The sequence below is a fragment of the Neodiprion lecontei genome, chromosome 2 (assembly GCF_021901455.1).
Source record: "Neodiprion lecontei isolate iyNeoLeco1 chromosome 2, iyNeoLeco1.1, whole genome shotgun sequence".
In the NCBI taxonomy this organism is placed as follows: Eukaryota; Metazoa; Arthropoda; class Insecta; order Hymenoptera; family Diprionidae; genus Neodiprion; species Neodiprion lecontei.
The window spans coordinates 17,798,748-17,818,189 of NC_060261.1; the positions used below are offsets into that span (position 1 = coordinate 17,798,748).

General features: G+C 38.0%; 1 protein-coding gene across 3 annotated transcripts in view; it reads left to right on the plus strand.

Moving 5' to 3' along the window:
- LOC107218031 overlaps positions 1-19,442 on the plus strand; it is a 489,709-nt gene that overhangs the window by 130,472 nt on the left and 339,795 nt on the right. For all 3 annotated transcript variants that reach the window (XM_046732062.1, XM_046732065.1, XM_046732064.1), the window contains exon 2: positions 4,825-4,896. The gene's annotated coding sequence lies outside the window, so the exon portion shown is untranslated. The remainder of the gene's footprint in view (positions 1-4,824; positions 4,897-19,442) is intronic.

Genomic DNA, 19,442 nt, shown 5'->3' on the forward strand with positions numbered 1-19,442 from the left:
CCGCGGTTATAATCTTGTCCCGCATTCCTCGCTGCTGTACCGAAATACAAAGTAAGGGTTTCATATGACAGTTTTGAAATTTTTTTTGAATTGAACAGAGGCCGAAGATTTGACCGTACAAACAAAAATAAATAAAAATTGCATACTAATGAGAAAAAATATTACAGAGCGGTCTCAAGCGTTTGAAGACCAATTGTTGTCTGTCTGAAAAATTTAAGCAGTGGTCCAGATGAATTGAGTGAAAATTTTACGAGGGTGGCGGTAGCCTTTGAACGTTGGGGATGAATGTGGGGCAACATCTGAAGCCGAGACCGTTGTCTTGGCAATCTCTCAGAATGAAAAGCTTTTTCTTTGATCGAAACGGTGAGGAAAGACTTTACCGTCGAGGGCGCGCTACGGGGATAATATCTCCGTTTTTCGCAGTGGTTGAGAAAAGTAGGATATAATCTGCCAATGCGTTGGCTCATCCAATGGCCTGATTCGCAATCACCCAAAAGAATGGCGTTCAGCTTTTTCTCTGCACGGCTAATCTTTGGGTAATAATAATGCCTGTACTCACTTTCATTCGTCTTAGTAAATTGGGCAACTTCCGTCCCACCTATTTTTAAGCCTACCGATGATCTTGTCCGCCTTCTTTTGTGTTGTACCTCAGGCAGAGTGTGAGGGCGTATTATTTTCGTATCGTGAAAAGTAAATTATGATTCAAGCCTGAAAAGTACTAATGTAAAAACGAAAGCTTACAATCTACCAATTTGTTACATTCTGGGAAGAAAGTCGCGAGAAATCTTTGATCCACTGATTGTGAGTGATTTTCGACTTAACTTCGATTTACAAACCTTATGGTGTCCAGGTTCTCGAGCTTCGATGATCTGCTGGTATTGATTTCTTGTTCAGCTTGGCTCAATCTGGATTTATGTTGTTGTGTGTCATCCAACTATTACTATGCGTGATTGAAACAATTTTTTTTTACATAACTCTTTTATTTAAATAGCCATTTATTAACTATGAAAGGTTCTTCTGACCGATTTTTAAGGTTCGGTTTTACAATGGTTTTGTTCACTTACATGATTCATTAATGCAATCACGTTAATTATACTAAAGTTCGAAGTTTCTGTATATGAGCGTTTTATGATTTACAATTAGTATGATCTGCACTGCTCGTATTTTCGATGTGTTCTGAATTGGCTGAAGTTTAAATTGGTTCTGCGTTTAATTTAGTTCTGTTTTCTTTGGTGTCTAAAGTGATTCTCTGTTGCGTCAGTCTGGTTTGAAAAGGATCTTCAATAGTGGAAGTCTTGGAAACACTCTTGATTGGTCTTGTAGAGGCCAATCGGTGCAGTGCTGACAAGATTCGTAGTTGCCTGAATGCTTTTCTGAGTTCTGTAAATGACGCTTTGTGCACTGGTCATATTTTCTTTTCTCACGTTCCTTGTGTTCAGTTAGCAAGGTTTTGGAATCTGGGTTTTGCGAATTTAGACTGTAAACCATGCGGTCTATGCGTGGGCTGAAATTGAAGATGTTAAGTTAAGAATGAAAATTATACATACTGTATAGTATTACACGAAACGTAAGCTCGATTTCGACATAACGGATGGTATGTTGCATGCAGATTGCCGGTGCAAGACCATTGCATACTGAAATTGTAACTGTATGTAGATCGATATGGATCTCAACGATATGATATGAGCATGTGCAGCTCTGTTATGGTAACTGCACGTCAGAAGTCACTGTACAGAAAGAGAATCGCCGTAATCATCGGCTGGGACGTAACAAATCATTGCAGTTACTGTAAAGAGTGGCGAGATTGAACATAATTATCAACTAGGTACTAAGACCCTCAAAAATGATGAGGAAAATTTTATAGAATTCCTTATTTGTACGTCAGAGACAAGAAAGCCTGTTGAAATTCACCGAATAACCGTGGAGTAAAGTGCACGTAATGGTAATTCTCTGACAAATGATTTTTGAAAATGTTGACCAAATATGATTAACGTACCAGCTGAGGCTGAACCAGGTAGAGTAGGAACCAATGATAGGTCCTACCGTACTTGGTTGGGTAGGGGTGAAAGAATCCAAGGTGTGGTACGATATCGACAGAAGGGGAAAACCTCTGGACCCGACATATCACGAGTGTGAAAATCCGCGGGCCAACTACGTCACTGATGTCTATTGTGGCACTCGGATGGACGGCCGAGGATGAGCGTATCTGACAACCACTTGCATGCTGTCAGTAAATTTAGCGAAGCACGGACTTGGCCCTGGTAGTTGGTATGTTTCTCCAACTTTCCTTAAACACGGTTATTTGTGATTGCTGCAAATGTGCGAAGTTATGGTTCAGGCAAATAATATAGGTAATTTTAGACTTAGCCTGGAATTGACTTACCTTGTGGGATGGAAAATTTCCGACTAGTTAGTTTGATTGGTCGAATCAAATATTTAAAAAATGGATTATTATAAGCAGTTATGCTAAATACAGAAAATCCGGACATGCGGGACCAAACATTCTGTCTTGCAAATGAATCTCATGATTCGTTCGTCAAAATAGCACGGAAAATTTAATCAAGGTGCCTAACTCTCCCACTTTTTCTTCAATAGTTTGTTCAGAAGTAATCCGGTATTTAAGCGAAATTAGCCGATTGTGAGTTGAAACAGGAATTTCTTGATGTAATTCTTAAATAATAAGTTAAAAATCACTAAGAACGAAAAATGTGGAGTCGAGCATTGAGTAGGATGAGTTTTCATCGTGACTTTTTTCGCTGAGACTTTCAGAAACACGATTGATGCTTGTTTATTGAATTATAAACGGTATGTTCACATCTGCTCTGTATTAAATCGCTATCAACTTTGCAAAATCTTGAGTACAGTTTTATTTGCGATTCAGGTTGAATAAATCTTTGATAAATTAATTTGAAGTATGGTTTCATCTAGAGCAACTATTTCTTCAAATCCAAGAAATTGACTAAGGTGCCGTATATTTCATGAGTATATTGGCTCTTCAAATTGCCATTGTAGTAAAACAATATGCATACTTGGGAATATAATTCTGTGAATTCCACGAAATCTTATCAACATTCTAAAGCTTCGTGAAATTTGTGAAGTCTCGTCGAGTCCCCATTGAATATTTTAGAAATTCTGATCGTTACTTCAGAAGACCTCATGATCTTTGTGAAGTTTCACGTCATATGTTATTTGAAATCCGTGTGGAATCGTACTCGAATAATGATGAATTGAAGTAAACTTTACAAATTCTTATCAAGCTCCTTGAGTTGGCTATCGTGTGGCTCTCAAGTGTGACCTTATTTCTTTATGTCGATGTTGTGCTTTGCACATAATCATTATTTTCTCTGTAAATGTTTGCCGCACCTCCGGTATTTCGGTTTGTTTCACAAGTAATTTCATGAAATAATCCCTTTTTTGTTGTTATACTACAACTTCTCCAATCGATTGAAATTCTTCGAAATTCTACCAAACTCTCGTGAAATCTTCTGTAATCCTATGAAATCTCGGTTGCAACTGATCTAAACATGGTGCATGTTTCATCACATGTTTTGATGCTGCATTTTGTGGAGTTCATCTGTGCCTTGGGGTTTGAGATACGTAATGCCTATATAATAAGAAATTCTTGGCACGCGACCCACTCAATCATAATCCTAAGGGAATGAAAGATCAGGTGCCGCAGGTTCAGCCCGGTGCTTTGACAGGGGTTTGACGGGAACTGGGTTATAAATGACAGGAGAAAGAGGAGTCGAAGGAAAAAGGTGAGTGGATCGGGTGCCAATCAGTCGGCAGGAGGCGGGGAGGTGTGACCCATTTGAACCCCGTCGATGTGTCTCTGCAGATAGACAAATAGCCCGTAGTACTCCGGCTGGATAAGCCTTCTTCTATGTAGTCTGCACCAGGCGTCCTGCAAAGAAGAAGGGTGGCAAAAAATCCTACGATAAAAAGCCAAACTATCACGCATCCATTTTTCTCTGGTCTAAAGACAGCGGCAAATTATTAAAGTACATTGTAATCGACCTAACGATCGAGATGACAGCAAATAATGTATTGATGCTCCTTCGCCACCCGCATCACAATTCTTGATGCTTCTATTGCTGTCGTTCCTCCTGCTCATGTTGTTGTGGCTCTTATTGCAACGTCACGGAGCTGATCCCGACACGTCTAGAGTGATTAATGCACCACCTTTCGGCGAGAACGGGCTTTATAATGGTAAAAGGCTTGCGGCGAACCTTAAATTCTTATTGTACAACAAGATTACGCCCGCAAGAAAGAGCCTTCGGCTAATCGCTTTTTAGTGTCCTGAAACAGTCTCACAATGGCTGACATCCTATACCTTCGCTTTTGAATTAATATGTGACAATCAATTATGAACCCCTTCTGGGTGGCAACTTCTTGTCACCGATGGTCACATTGTCGTCAATCTCGAAACAAATGTTCTTTTCAATCTGAAGTGTATGTAAGGAATCTTCTGAACACGAACGTCAAGTGGAATGTTAGTACCTTGTAGTGTAACCATATGACTATTGGGTTCTGTAGAATATCACCTCAGATCATATATGTTCTCAGGTGTCGTCACGGTGACGGCGGTTTTTACGGCCCTCGAAATAGGATATTCTATATGTATATTATATACATGCCGATATTACAGTGTTTATAGCTCAACCCGGCGAGACACGTTTTTACTTGAGCATTAAAGCTTCTGACTCAAGAGGATTTTTCAACATTAGACGGCACTCCGAGTCAAAATCCCATGATGGAAATACCTAATCCTTCGTGATACCTGTTCTAAACTTAGTCTTTACTTGTTCTTCGTTGTCATTCCAGGATAGACGGTCTGAGGATTGACGCAACGCGCGGACCAGTCGAAGAAAGCGATCGCTGGAACCACAAGCACGTGTGAGTATTCACGTTAGTAGTGACAAGAATTTCAGGAAGAAAAAGATGGTTCAGGAGACATGGGTGTCTAGATCGTAAACCAATGTTTGAAACAGTCTTCTCACCTTTCGAAAGAAAATAAATCAATATCAACTGTCACATATTTTTCATGGAAATTCGTCGTGTCCTCGAGCCTCGTCCGAATCGAGGGGAGCAGTTGTATTTTTGAATTCATGATTTCTACAAATTAGCTGTTTTCGAATTGCCTAATATACCTGCAAAAGTGTGGGTACTGACTTGATTAAACTACCATTTATAAATTTAATTGCATTGTGGAATGGTTACTAAAATGACGTGCACTATTCGATCGACTTGAACGAAGTTGCAGTTACGATGAAATATTTCACGTTTGCACTCATTGATTGAAAAAATTTATTCGACTGACTCCGCCAAGATTTGATATATGGGAAATGGGACTTGAAGAGGGTGACAGTATTTATTCTGATTGGAAATTTGTCAGGATTTTGCGAGTGAATTTACAATTACTGTGATTGAGTTTGTATATATATATTTATATATATATATATATATATAAGTTTATATGTATGTTGTCGTATGAAAATGCAATTTTTATTTGTGTGTACCATAAATTACAATGAAAAACGCGTCATTCAACGTTGATTCGTCTTGCTGAACCTTGAAAATTTGCCATCTCAAAACCTTGTTTAGTAGTTTCTAAAAGTCACAAAATGCAAAGATACGTTAAACCTAGCGAAATTAATTTTTTGTCCGTGGTTAATTCGGTACCTTTCATCAAAGTGAAGAAAAGTAAAGAACTCCATACACCCAAGAGCATGGAATTTTTGCAACAGGCACGACTGCATAACGGCATTCATTCCTTTTAATTATTCGTCGTTCAAGTTTAGTTGATATTTGAATAGAGAAGAACAGAGTAAAATTACATTCAAACTTAAGGAATAGCATGAGCAGAGTATAATTAAAAAAAAAAAAATTAGAAAATCAAGTAAACCGTATTTCGATTATTTTGAAGTTTGGGTGGCTACCGTTCGATAAACGGGAATTCCCAAATGTGTAAAAACATCGCGATACCCCGATTCAATTCTAGATTTTTTCAAGAACTTCTATTAAAATCTATAAAGCTATTTTTCATAATTCAGCGCAACTACTTAACTACAAGTGATAGAGGATTCATCATGTTTGCCGTACATCTTTGTCGGATACTAAATTCAGCCAAAGAATTTTGTGAAAATCGGCTGAACGGTTTGTAGAATTTAGGATGCATAAAATAATTATTAAAAAATTTCTATTCTGTAACCGAAAGTAATTAAAGTTTGGAAATTCATAAATCAGCTCCATTCAATACTCACTTTTTCGCCCATATTTTATCACAAATATTCAGAATTGAGTAAATCGGACCGACCTTTTTCCCAGAATTAAGGATATACATTTTTTTTCACAAGAGACATATACAACATACTTTGGCTGTAAAGTATTTAAAGCAACTGAAGTGTACAATCTTGCAAGTGTCAAATAAATAAACTTTCAGGGCAATCATGTAAGTACTGATGGAGCAAGCAATAAACTATTCCGGGTACTTTGACGTGAAACCGTAGCTCACGTCTGGTACAAATAGCATCATTAGAAACGTTTCTTCGATTCACTTTTCGAACACTGGTCCATCTGATTGTAATTGTGCAGTGCTTTTCAAATACCAGACACAAATCTGCGGAAGTCTTTAACCCGTAATGGTGACTGGGCTCCAGAGGACCCCGATAAAATTTACGGCTACGTAGCTTAGAAACTTCTACTTAAAATTCACCCAATTTTCCTCATCACAAATCCTATTATTGAATTTCAAATTATAGTTAAAAATTCATCACTTCAATCTTTAAAATTTCTATACTTTTTCAAGTGCCAACATTTAAACTTTTTGTCATTTCAAAATATAATGTGTCGGGAATATGCCCTTATATTTATACGGAAAAATATTGAAATTTGACAATTATGACTATTTATGTAAAAGAAGATAATAATTATAAAAAAAAATTCATATTGCCCATCGTAATATTGAAAAGGAGATTTTCCCCAAACAAACTATCCGGTCATGGAAACTACAATTTATTGTACGTTCAGTTAAATTTTTCTAACAATATTTCAATTGGCAAAGAATTACCAACTGTTTTCAAGCATGACCCATGTGACTATCGCGCTACATATTTGGAAATGTGACCACTACGTATTGGATAGTAGAAGAGCTTTGAAATATAGTCCAGTTCCGTAATGTATTTTGTATAATTTCTCGCTTTCGTCATAATCAGGAATGAAGGGATGAAATTTCTTTTCAACTTTCAATTATATCGATCTAAAATTACCACCAGATTTGATCTTCAGTGAAGAAAAAAAAAAAAAAGAATATCAGTGGGCGGTCTTCCAAACCTGCAGATACTGAAGAGTTTTTTCATTGCATATTGTGAGCAGTGCAAAAATATTTTCTTTACCCAGCATCAACCGTTTATTCAATGATTTTTTCACTTTTCCGGGTATGGTCACGGTAATTTGGATAACTGCACTAAACTTGAACCGCATGTTAAAACGTTCATCCTCCGGTTAACGTTCGTTCGTTAGTGCCTCTCCGGCACCTACGTGCATGTATGTGTTCACACAAATGTGTAAGGACTGTTTTATGGGGTCTTACGTATGTGTAGCGTACGTGGGCATGCAGGGTCTCTAATGGAGAAATTAATTAACATTCACACATAGGTTAAAGGTAAAACGGGATGAAATTTGGGTTCAGGGTGGGGGAAACCTAATAACTTTGAAACACGTCAGAAAATTACGGCAGCCACAGCCTCTGAACATATGCTTTGATTCTAATTTATTAGGTAACCCGAATAGTGTGTTGAATGTGCAAAATTACCCAAGCGGGTACATATGGCTTGAGCATTATCTATACCCATATTCACCCTTGCTCCTTGGGCTTCGAATGAATTCAACTGAAACGATGAGGGTAAACATACATATTGCAATAATAGTTTAATTTCATGAGGCTGAAGTTGGTAAGTTGGTAACGGAACAAAATATTTTGGTAAAAATCATCCCTTTGTAATTTTAGAATGACTTTAAGAGAGTTGACTTTTAAAAATAGGAGCATGTTTTGCTCAATATGGTTTACTAAATTTCAGATAATATTAAGGGTACGAAGTAACGATTTTTCCTACACATAAATCGTTACATTAACGTAACTGACTTCATCGTTATTCAATTCGCGGCTTCCATCGGAAGAAAGTGAAAACTACAGCTTGAGAAACGACGTCTATTATCCTTAAGGTCTTTTCAGTTTTTCCAATTCTAAAATTTTATTGCGCGATTGTTTTCCGGAATTCCGGAAGTCACGTCCTGTTCCTCTATTAAAAAATCTTCATTTCTGTGAATATTAAATTCGTCACGTTTCGAAAACTGATGTGCTGTGATTAGTGTTAACGTTAGTCATCTGAAAACCGCCAGGTAGTAAATTCGAACGAAACTAGTAGCTTTTTTCGTGATCCAAGCTTACATTAATTCCATACAATGGGTTGTTATCAATTCAAGAAATTCTTTACGTCAACGCTTCACGCAATTTCGCATCGACGTTTATCAATTCGTGGACATTTTTGGATCTAGCAAAAGTTATAAGTTGTATAATTTCTGTCACTAGTGGAAAATTCGAATACAAAGATTCTTCGTTCAGAAAATTTTATATTTCAACTGCTTATTGTTTGGTGAAATGTATGATTATAATTGTAAACATCCGGTCCGACGGTCACGTGTTCTAACGGAATGAAAGGTGAACAAAAATAATGAGCACTGAAAAATTGCTTATGGAATTTCTCGCGTGAGTGAGTATTTAGAAATTTGAAAACTTGACTTTTTGAAAATAAAAAAAAAAAAAAAGACATAAAGGGAAAAAGCTCATAAAATGCGTTCTATTATCATAACAATCATACTAGAGATACTCGTAAAACTGTGAGTGTAAATGAGTTATACAACGAGAATTCGATCTCGTGCCCTGAAAATTTGATGCAAGTACGCGTCAGGTTAGATGTTCGCTGCGTGTGATTTATGCAGATGATATTCAACGTCAACAATGCACAGCGGTGCAACTATTCGGTTACCCGTGAATCCAGCCATAATGCATTATCCCATAGATACCACGTCCGCCGTCGGTGTTACGAAGATACTCCAGACTTTTGCATGGATGCGTGTATCCACTTGCACCGCAGGCTTCCAACTTCTACATGCACGCCATAATCTCGTGTAACCTCGAGACAAGTAAATTCTGCTGGGGGTTGGTCGAGGGCGGGTATCTCCCTGAACTTGGCATAAAAACCGCAAACAGCAAAACCTGTCCCATGGATCGTCATTATCTCACTTGTGCAAAAAAGTCAACACAACGTCTATAATGTGTGTACCGGGATGCCCTCAATGCGCCCCGCACGTACCTTATATGTTTGTCGTACCGTACAATACCAGCAACATGTGTTTGCATACCAACACCAAAGACCTGCGAATCTTTATGCGAGTACGTGTATCCAAGTGGGTGTTTTGTATACACACGTTTACGTTACTACAGGATGCGCCCATCCACCTAGCATTCCTACGTATATTTCTAGCCTTGGGTCGTGTGGTCGGCACTCTGCGGGGACTTTCGCAAAAACTTAATCCCTCAGCGCCATCGTGAAATGCATATATATACCGACGTATGGGGCATTCTACTCTCCGAATTTCGAAAAAGTCCGTGTACCTCAACATTGTCAATTTGCGATAAGAGGGAGCGGCTTCTCTGGTAAGGAAGAATGTCAAAATAAAGAACATGTCGATTCGTTGAATTACCAAAAAATCAATTTTCCAGTCTTACGGAATTCGAAAAAAGCTCACTCGCATATATATGAATCACATCCGAAACTCGTATTGTCCAACAACCGTGAAAGCTTTTGCGCACAAACATTCGTTCGGTATTCAATAAGTTTCATTACCTCGTAGCAAAATTCACATTTTTTTCGGATCTCTTACTGACCGTGAGACTTCGTAATACTGTTTCTCATGACGTTGTTATCGTTTTTTTTTTTTTTTTCAAAGTCTCTCGCCGTAATTCCAATCTCAATTATTTATTTATAACCTTTTCGCGTTTCTAGCTTCTTCGATCGATTATGGAACGATATTTTTGGTAAAACGATATTCAAAGTAACGACTGCATTCTCGGTGACTAGAACTATTATGAGAAAATTTCAACATTCTCACCCGTTGTTATTTCTTCACAGACATCCGACGCGTGGCAATTGGAAAAACTAATGGAAGATGATGAGGGTTAGAGGTGGGTTGAGTAGACACGGAATGCCCCATACCCGCAGCCATGTGTGATTATACGTGCTCCATGTATTATACGCAGGATGAAAAATGACAGCCTCGTTTGCAAATTTTGGATGTATGTATAATCTGCTGAGGGATGGCATGTAATCCGTGAATGTATTAATTCCGACAAGGCGTGCAGGAGTCTTTGACTTCAATTTGCATGCTATAATATCCGCGAATACCCATTTTGTAAATGAAATACATGACCATATATATTCGTCTACCTGTAAGCATGTCAAACTTGTGCAAGTGCAGATTTCTTCATGCCTGTCAGCGCGTCGAAGCGAGGTTGAACAGATATGCTCGAGCATGTCCGGTGTCACGTCGGTTATAATACGACTTGATGCACGTGATTTATTAGAGCGTAAACATCGATGATTGACAGGTTTGATTATTTTTAATTCAATACCGGATAGTCTACATTATCTGGGCATCAGACACGCTCAGGCAATGATTCAGTCGATGCTGGCTAATAAAATATTCTCCCCAGGCGCAGGAGTGGAATTTTGTCTCATAGCTTGTAAGTTGACTGATAATAATCAGTTCTTCGGTCAGATCTAGGTACGGTGCTTTTGCCTGTAATCATTTGTCCGCACACACTGCGTAGACTTCAGGAAATTTAGTTGTACCTGCAGTTCAGTGAAACTATCTTTTTTTTTACTGTCAGTCTTACCGTAATATCGGACAAACGTCGCAGTAGCTAAAATGCATTTTGCTTGTGAATCAATTACTAGAAGGTTGACTTGTATGAACGTTTTTTTAATTTTATTGAACATACTTTATTCACTACAAATGTGATATGCAGTTAGAAAGACAAAAACAAAACAACCGAAATGATTTCGTGTCTTCGTTTAATGTGATCGAACAAACTTTTTCACGTAGATTGTACCCACAGAACCGCTTTCCCTCAATCGCGCTCAGCAGCTTTCCCTACTCAACCACTTGGTGAAAGTGTATCATGCAAAGCCTGATTATGAGCGTCTAAAATTCAAACGCGGCGTCCGCAGAATCAAGCGATGCTGGAGGAACCGCCGTTCTTGGAATTCTCTTCCCCTGTATAATACTTACTACCATGGCCGGCCCCATTACGAGAATCGACTATAATGACATCAAAGACCGACTTAACATCATTTACGATGAAACTTACACATCATTCTTCAATGCGATAATCGTTTTCTCTGTTCGTGTTCATTTTATGTGACTATTCGACTGTATGCTTAGGATGAAAACTGTGATGCAAAAAACTTTAAATAGTAATTTGAGTGACCGTAACTTTAAATTTGCGTTTACCGCAAGCTTAGTGCGGCTACTGACAGCAATGGTTCGTTTGCGAATGCTTGCAACTTCTTATTATCTCTCGATAATTTTCTTGTGAAAAACATCGTCTTGGATTATTTCAAAAACACTACGTCTAATTTGGATATGTACAAAAATATATCCGAATATTCTCAATATTCGAGGGAATAAGAAGTAAAAAATAAAAAAAAAAATGAATACATAGTGAAACAGGTGAAGAATGCAGCGACAATGAAATAAAAAACGATTTGCAGCCGTTGCATCATTCGTGACTGATTTCCAGTATGAAACTCACTTTCTCAAACCTAAGAGGGTTGCAACGTAGGAACAGAATTTTTTTCAACCCGTATGCCACGGCATGGCATGTCAGTGGAGTTGCCCAGGGGGATGAAAGAATTGAACCCTTGCCAGAGAGATAGCGGAGTCTCTGAATCATTCTGAAATACGTACCGTTGGGAAAATGCGAAAACGGCCGCGCGTTATTCGCGCACCACCGTGAATCCCTCCTTCCTTCCCTCTCTCGCCCGTCACCCTTCACCCCCCAAGGAACGGTCACCCTTGCAATTTGCACAGGGCCAGGGGGCGCCGCTGTGCTGTGATGACCAACAGGTGGAGCGCGAGTTCCCAGGGGAACCCGCAAACGTTAATTTAGTCTCGTTTTGCGAGAAGTGCAGGGTGGATATCCGGTCGACTGGGAAAACTGGACAACAATTTTCGGACTGTTGTATCGATGGAAGAGTTCGGATTTATTTTCATAATAATTTGTACTTTCGAGTAATTCTTTGTCAAGCTCGTCTCGTCTTACAAATCCAGTGTACGAACTGAAAAATTGACCACCCTTGAAGTATTTCTACATCACTCTAAATATTTTTCCAAATCTCATTTCTTCTTATATATTTTCTTATCGAGTGAAAAATCTTCTCATTTCAGCAAATCATTTCAAGCACGTGACGACTTTCAGAGTCCTCCACCGATCGAGATCGCAGGGTAAAACAGTATTCTATATTCCGCCGAACCACGGCTGGCGATGCTAACCTTCTCTCGTCCTTAGGGTGTGGCACCGATACACTCGTTGCTGTCCCGCGAACAAAGTAACATTTTTTCATGAATACCTAGGGCTTGATTATTCGATCGAATCAGTGAATCAGATCTGCTCATAACATATTGGCGTGCTGCATCGAAAATCGTACTTCGGTTGTTCTGCTTATCCTTGGGTTGTCGGTAAGAGTTTAACGTATAATCCTTGCGAATGAATTCATTTATCAACTTCTCTCAGTGGCGACATATCGTGGATTTTATTTCGGTCCTTCCGCCTGTCAAAATCGTCTGAATTTGCCTTTAGCATTAGAAGTGTTATTAAATAACTCTACTCATTGAAAAACCATCACAGATCGTACTTCGATCTTTTTGCCCGTCAGATCCTTTGAAACTACGTAAAACTGATATATTAAATAATGAATAAAATTGCGTGATAGAAATTTGTAACGATCCTTTCTGTTACATACTATTGACCGTTATCCAATGGCTTAACGAGATTTGCGCACTCGCAATAAGTTATTTCAACTCTCTTCGTTTAATATACCGGATGTGTACGCCATGGTATTTGCCGTAATTGCTCTTCTTCTCTTCCCCTACCTCAAATAAATTATTGAGACTACTTTTCTACCCCTCGCGTGATCATTTCTTCAAAGCTTTGCCCCTGTTTTTTAAGCTTCAGAATCGGCCTCAGGCATTCCCTGCATTCTTTTAATCATTTTTTTCCCGCCTCATTCAACTTTTTCCATACACATAAATTGGACCTTAAAAACTACGATTATAAAACGATAATTTATAATATACGAATTTGATACTGAAATCAAAAGTTTCGAAAAGATATTAACCTGGAACTAATCTAATGCGATTCTTCGTCAACCGGCGATGTTTACTCAACGTCGAGACGATTCTTTCTCACATTTACTCTTAGCCCCGCTGTTACATACGAGAGTAAAGAAATTATATCGTTCATTATTAACTCGCATATCAATTTTATGCCTCGCTTTTATGCTATAATGATAGTGTATGCAATATGACGTCTTTTTGTAACCATGGACAATTCAAAAATACATATATATTATTCCCTGGGATAGTTGGTAAATTATACAGATGCCCGGTAATGAAGTTAGATCATTATGATTGCTACATTATTATCGCTGAAAGAGAATAAACAATTCATCATTTTCCAATACTGCGATTGATACGAGCGTGTCGTAAATTGGATTTTTATATCTGCACAGTTGAATTTGAAGGAACCAGCACAGCTTCTTTCAAAAGCAACTATTATATTTTAAAATCGACTAATCTCTTAATTAATGTTCATTTCACATCCGAAAAATGTTCAAAAAAAATTTGCGTCGCAAGGATTCTTTCACATCAATGGTTCATTCATCCTTTCGATGCTTTATCTCCTTTGACGAACCATTCCTTATCGTTTGAACGTAGGCTTTCGAAAACAAAACATGATGCGAGTAATTATCATTAACAGATCAGTTAAAAAAAGAAAAATCATCGTCTAATAACTCGGTCAACATTTTTTTTTATATAATCCCCCCCATGTTCAATCTGTTCATATTATGACAAATGGTTCGCCGATAGATATGAGGCATCGCAAAGAGGAACTGGCCCATCGGTGTGGAGCAACCCTCGGGACACAGACTTTATTTCCAAACCTTTTTTCAACGTTGAATATACGTTAATTCAGAATTGAGTCGGCTTGGACTATGTTGATGTTTTTTGAAAAAAAGTTTTACTGGCCCCATCAATGAATTCAGATTATTCCTCCGACGTATGATTTTTTTGAATAATCAGTGTCCTGAGAAATACCTGAATATATTTTCACCTTGCGAAATTAAGTTACGCAATTCCCGTCGAATCGAACAAAAATTCTAAGCAATTCAACGAAAAAGTGTAATATACCGAGAGTTCTTTTCGAAAGGACCTGCTTCATAATTGTAACTCGTGTAGTTTGTAACGATGAAGGGAAATTATGACAGTTTCACAAATTCTATATTTTGAGCGAATTAAAATATCATTTAACCTATGCGTCATTTTTTAAATAGTGAGTTTCCATTTATTTAATACATATATTAAAAATTCTGAAGAAAATTTCGATCGCGTTTTTTGTCATATGCTTTCATACAAAAAATGATAAAGCCGATCTCAAACATCAGTATAGAATCTTTATCGAGATTTTATGGAATGCCCCATATATATAAGAGCGGTCCTATTTAGGGTGTTGACGATTTGTTTGTCGAACCGGCCCCCAAATCGCCTTAAAAAATTTATAAACAATTCCCTCATTTTTTCACATTTTTATTTCAACTCTAACCCGTGCGCCTGTAAGAGGATGGATTTCTCCATTTAAAACACATATTTTATTGCAAGAGTATCGATGTTCAAAAAAATTTGTAACTCCGAAGTTTTAGTGGGCACTAGTGCTACTACCTGAGAAAAAATTCACATCATCATACCATGCAATCGAGGAATTGAACGCCCTCGAATTCCAACTTTTTTCCATTTAAAGAAAGAGCAATTTGCCTAGATCACCTGGTATGACGATGTAAATTTTTTCTCACGTAGCAGTACCAGTGCCCACTGAAATCTCGCAGTTGTAGATTTCTTTGAATATCACTACTTTTACGGTGAGATGTATACTCAGAATGTGCCCGAAACACGTGTATTTTAAATAAAGAAATCCTCCCTTTTACAGGGGCACGGGTTAGAGTTGAGATAAATATGTGAAAAAATTAAGGAACTGTTTTTGACTTATTTAAAAATATTCAGGGGCGGTGGGGGGCCCAGAAAAAATTTGTCATCGCCCTAAATAAGGATAATTCTAATACATATGCAGGGTGTCTCATTTGCATCAATTCAGTCAAATATCTCGAGAACAAATAGTATGAGTGGAAAATGTTTCAGACAAAAGTTGTAAGGTTCAAAAGGGGAAAGAAGATGAGAACATCAGATTTTCCGTAAGTGGACCCGCCAAGGTCGGATGTAGGTTAACTTGGTTTTTTTTTCAGACAAAATAGTATATTTATTTTTTAATCCACATCTGAAAGGGGATTAAATTATTCATCGAAAAGTACTCGCATACTTACCAATTAAACTCAACTCGTGATGAGATACGATCCGGTCAAGTCGCTATGGAATGTTCCTGTCGTACTTGGTTCATGAGTTCCGCATGGATTCTTAGAGATGTGCATCTGACACGGGGCCCCCTTTACACCTTTTTCCGAAATATTAATATTTTTCTTAAGTTTTATCCTTGTGTTACGGGGTGGATGACCGTGATCACGACGAGCGGCTATCGATGACCGCATCTACACCCAGCCGTGATGTTATCACGGCATATTTCGTGTTCGTAACCCATCGACTGCTTGCACGTATGAAGGATCAGAGGAAATAAGAGGAAGTTGCGCTCATTGTCAGGTGTTGAATGTTCAAGTATACGTATAATTGACTTATCGTCAAAGATATGGAGAATACAGTGAGAAGATTCGGAGAAAGAAAAAGGGAAGAGAGGTGAATTTAGATTTTAACCGGATGGAAGATGACTTGAGAGTGAGTGTATGGGGGGAAGGATGCAAGGGACTGACTAGTTGCAGTGCAGGAGTAGAGGGGGTATACTGCTGACTCGGTGGAGATAAGGTAAGGTAAGGAGATAATTTAAATTTTTTGATTTTTCATTTCAATTTTTGTTAATTCCTAATTTTCTAATTCCACCTGTCTTTAGAAGGATGTTAGTTTATATTATTAGCAGCTTTAAAAATAAAAGGTTATTCGTAAACCGTATTTACGATAATATATTGTCAAATTATTAACACGTGTCGCGCTATTCGGAGAGCTGTACTACCATTCACAGTCGAACAATTTCATATAAGAACTCAACGATGCATTGAAAGTATGAGGAGATGTTCGCGAACATTTATTAAAGTGATTTATAACCGTATGTAATTTGGTATCGTAAACATGGTTTACGAATATCGAATTGATATGAGAAATGCTTATGATTAAATATATAGATGGTTTATTGGGATAGTAAAGAATTTATATGTATAGTTGAACAAAGTGGTTATTTTTAATATTGGAATTCGAGTCTATTTGATGAAGTATGGAACAGGTGTCGATTATATGAACGTTGGAATTGAAGTGACTTTGACAAACGATGGTATAGAAGGTATCTTGAAGGAGGATGGAATAGAAGTTTTGTGAGAGTTCAGAATAGTGGGGAATAGAATTAGCGGAGTAAGTGCGATAACGAGTAGCGTGAGGTTGGATAGAAATAGGAGGACAGGGTGAAGTCCGTGACGCTGCTATGAGGAATGTGGAAGAATTAACAGGTACAGGCAAGAGGTGGTCAAAGTGGATGAGGAAGACGTGTAGCCTAATGACGCACGTAACATAATGAAAAGTTAAACTGAAAAATTAAGATAGTGAATTAAAAAAAATAAATAATCTCGAAACTTGAAAATAAAAATTGACAAAATATTAATATTTATAAAGAAGGTAGAAAGAGGACCCTTATGAACGAAGTACGGCAGAAACATTCCGTAGCAACTTGACCGGCTCGTATTTAATCACAAGTCGAGTTTAAGTGATAAGTCAGTTAGCACTTTTTGATGCAGCATTCATTGCCCTTTTAGATGCCGAAGAAAAAAATATACTGTTTTATTTTAAAAAAAAAACCAAGTTAACCTTTATTTGACCTTGGGGGGTCCATTTTCGGAAAATTTTGCTTGATCGTCTTCTTTCCCGCTTTAAACCTTACAATTTTTGTAAGAAATATTTTTCACTCACACTTTCGGTTTTCGAGATATTTGACTGGATTGATTAAAATGAGACACCCTGTATACGTATCCACTAATGATTACCTGCGGCATACTTCCCCGTTGCAATAAAATGTGCGACCAAAGTCGAAGAATTTTTATGGATTTAATGGACGGTTTAGAATTTTCAAAGAGGCGGTTCAGTGAGTAAACGTTTTACTAAACCAATTATTAACTGATTTGACGAGGCGAATTTGTCGCATGAATTCAACCATCGGTGGTGTATATTTTATTCAACAAAGACGTATTAGGCCAAGCAAGTAAAACGAGTGCTTTTTCTCGCAGCATTTTCCCCTTTACGATGCACGCATTGCGAAAAACGTTCCACTCGCAAACTGTTGATACTTTCACTTTAGCAGTCTCATGCAAAGCATACTCACCCCTCGGACTGTGGACACTGACAGATTACATATCCCCGTTGACACATGGCTGGCGTAGGATCAACATTTCGAATGGATTGAATTTTCGAAGATAAATCGTAATGCAAGTGACGAGTCGGTGCGATGTATTATACAAACGTTTTAACGTTCTTACGGAGCTTTCACTAAGTATTATGTCAAATCCAAATCACCCTAACGATAGGTTCGATTTTCCGACGCATCGGAGCTTGGAATGCCGGCTTCCAAATAAACATTGCACCAAATTACTGAATTAGCAGTATACCCGTTAGGATGCCTTAAAAAAGCTACCCAAACAAATCACTGAAAATACTATCAAATATGATAAAAATCATACATCGTTAAGATTCTTTTTTATTCATAAAACGGTTTCTTTATTGTTCGTGAAATTGTTTTTCATTGCATCATCAATTCGATTTTCAAGATCATCGTGGAAATTTGTCCGGACCGACAGGTAGAAATTTTTTGAAAATCGTTCATTTCAAGTACTAGAAGTCCGAAAGCGTGAAGATTTATTGAAATTAGAAAAAGTTAGTTTTGGCCGAAACCAATATATTTTCACATCACCATGGGCGATGGAAAGTAACAATGCAACAGAAAAAAATTTCATGGTGAATAAAGAAACCATTTATGGACAAAAAAAAACGGCACAAGTGCGAGTAGGATTCGTGCCCTGAGCGTTCCGTACAGACTCAATTCTTTTTTTTCACCCGATATAACTACAAATTCAGTGTTTTCGAGATTTTTCCTTTACTTGAGATGTGAGACCTTGCTTCTCTCCAAATTTCGTGATTCCAGGTCAACGGGAAGAACTCCATAGTTTTTGGTGACTAGATTTGCGAGTATTTAAATATGTGACATAAATGATCGTATCTTTTGATTGCGTTGACTTAGAAGCTTGAATTTTTTACACCTCCGAGGGACCATATATCTTAGTATTTGGTATTAATTTCAACTTGATACCTCTACCCGTTCCGTTAGAGAAAGAATCTTGACAGACGGACAGACAGACAGACATACGGATAACGAAATGATCCTCTAAGGGTCCCGATTTTTCCGTTTGTAGTCGGAACCCCGAAAAACAGAAAAGTTAGGTACAACGAAAGATTCCGATCGTACTTAACGGTACTTCCATCAATTGAATTAGTTTGTGAAGTGACGAAGAGCACCGTGAAAAATGCTATTGTTACGGCCCATTTTTTCCATATTTTTCGTCATTATTTTTCTTTAGCATATCTTCTGAACACGCGCTGACAGCGTGGCGCGGAGGAGCAAAGGGATTGATATTTTTCAATGGAAATTCCCCTCTCTGGTAGAGCATGTGTCACTCGCTGAATAGATAAGACCTCAGCATCGGCGAGGCAGGAACACAGCGTGACGAGTGTCAATCAATCTTGACGCGTGGAGTCGCAGCTTTTGCGTTGCGGTGGATCAGTTGGGGTGGCGATGTAACTTGGCGGTGGAAGGGTGCCGAGAGAGCGAGAACAACCATTGAGAGATCTCGGGTGAAAGTCTACACTTTGTCAACGTGGCAGAAGAGCGTAATCCATTTTGCACGTGCTTCCAAGCTTCTTTCGAATTCTTTCATTTTTTTTTTTTT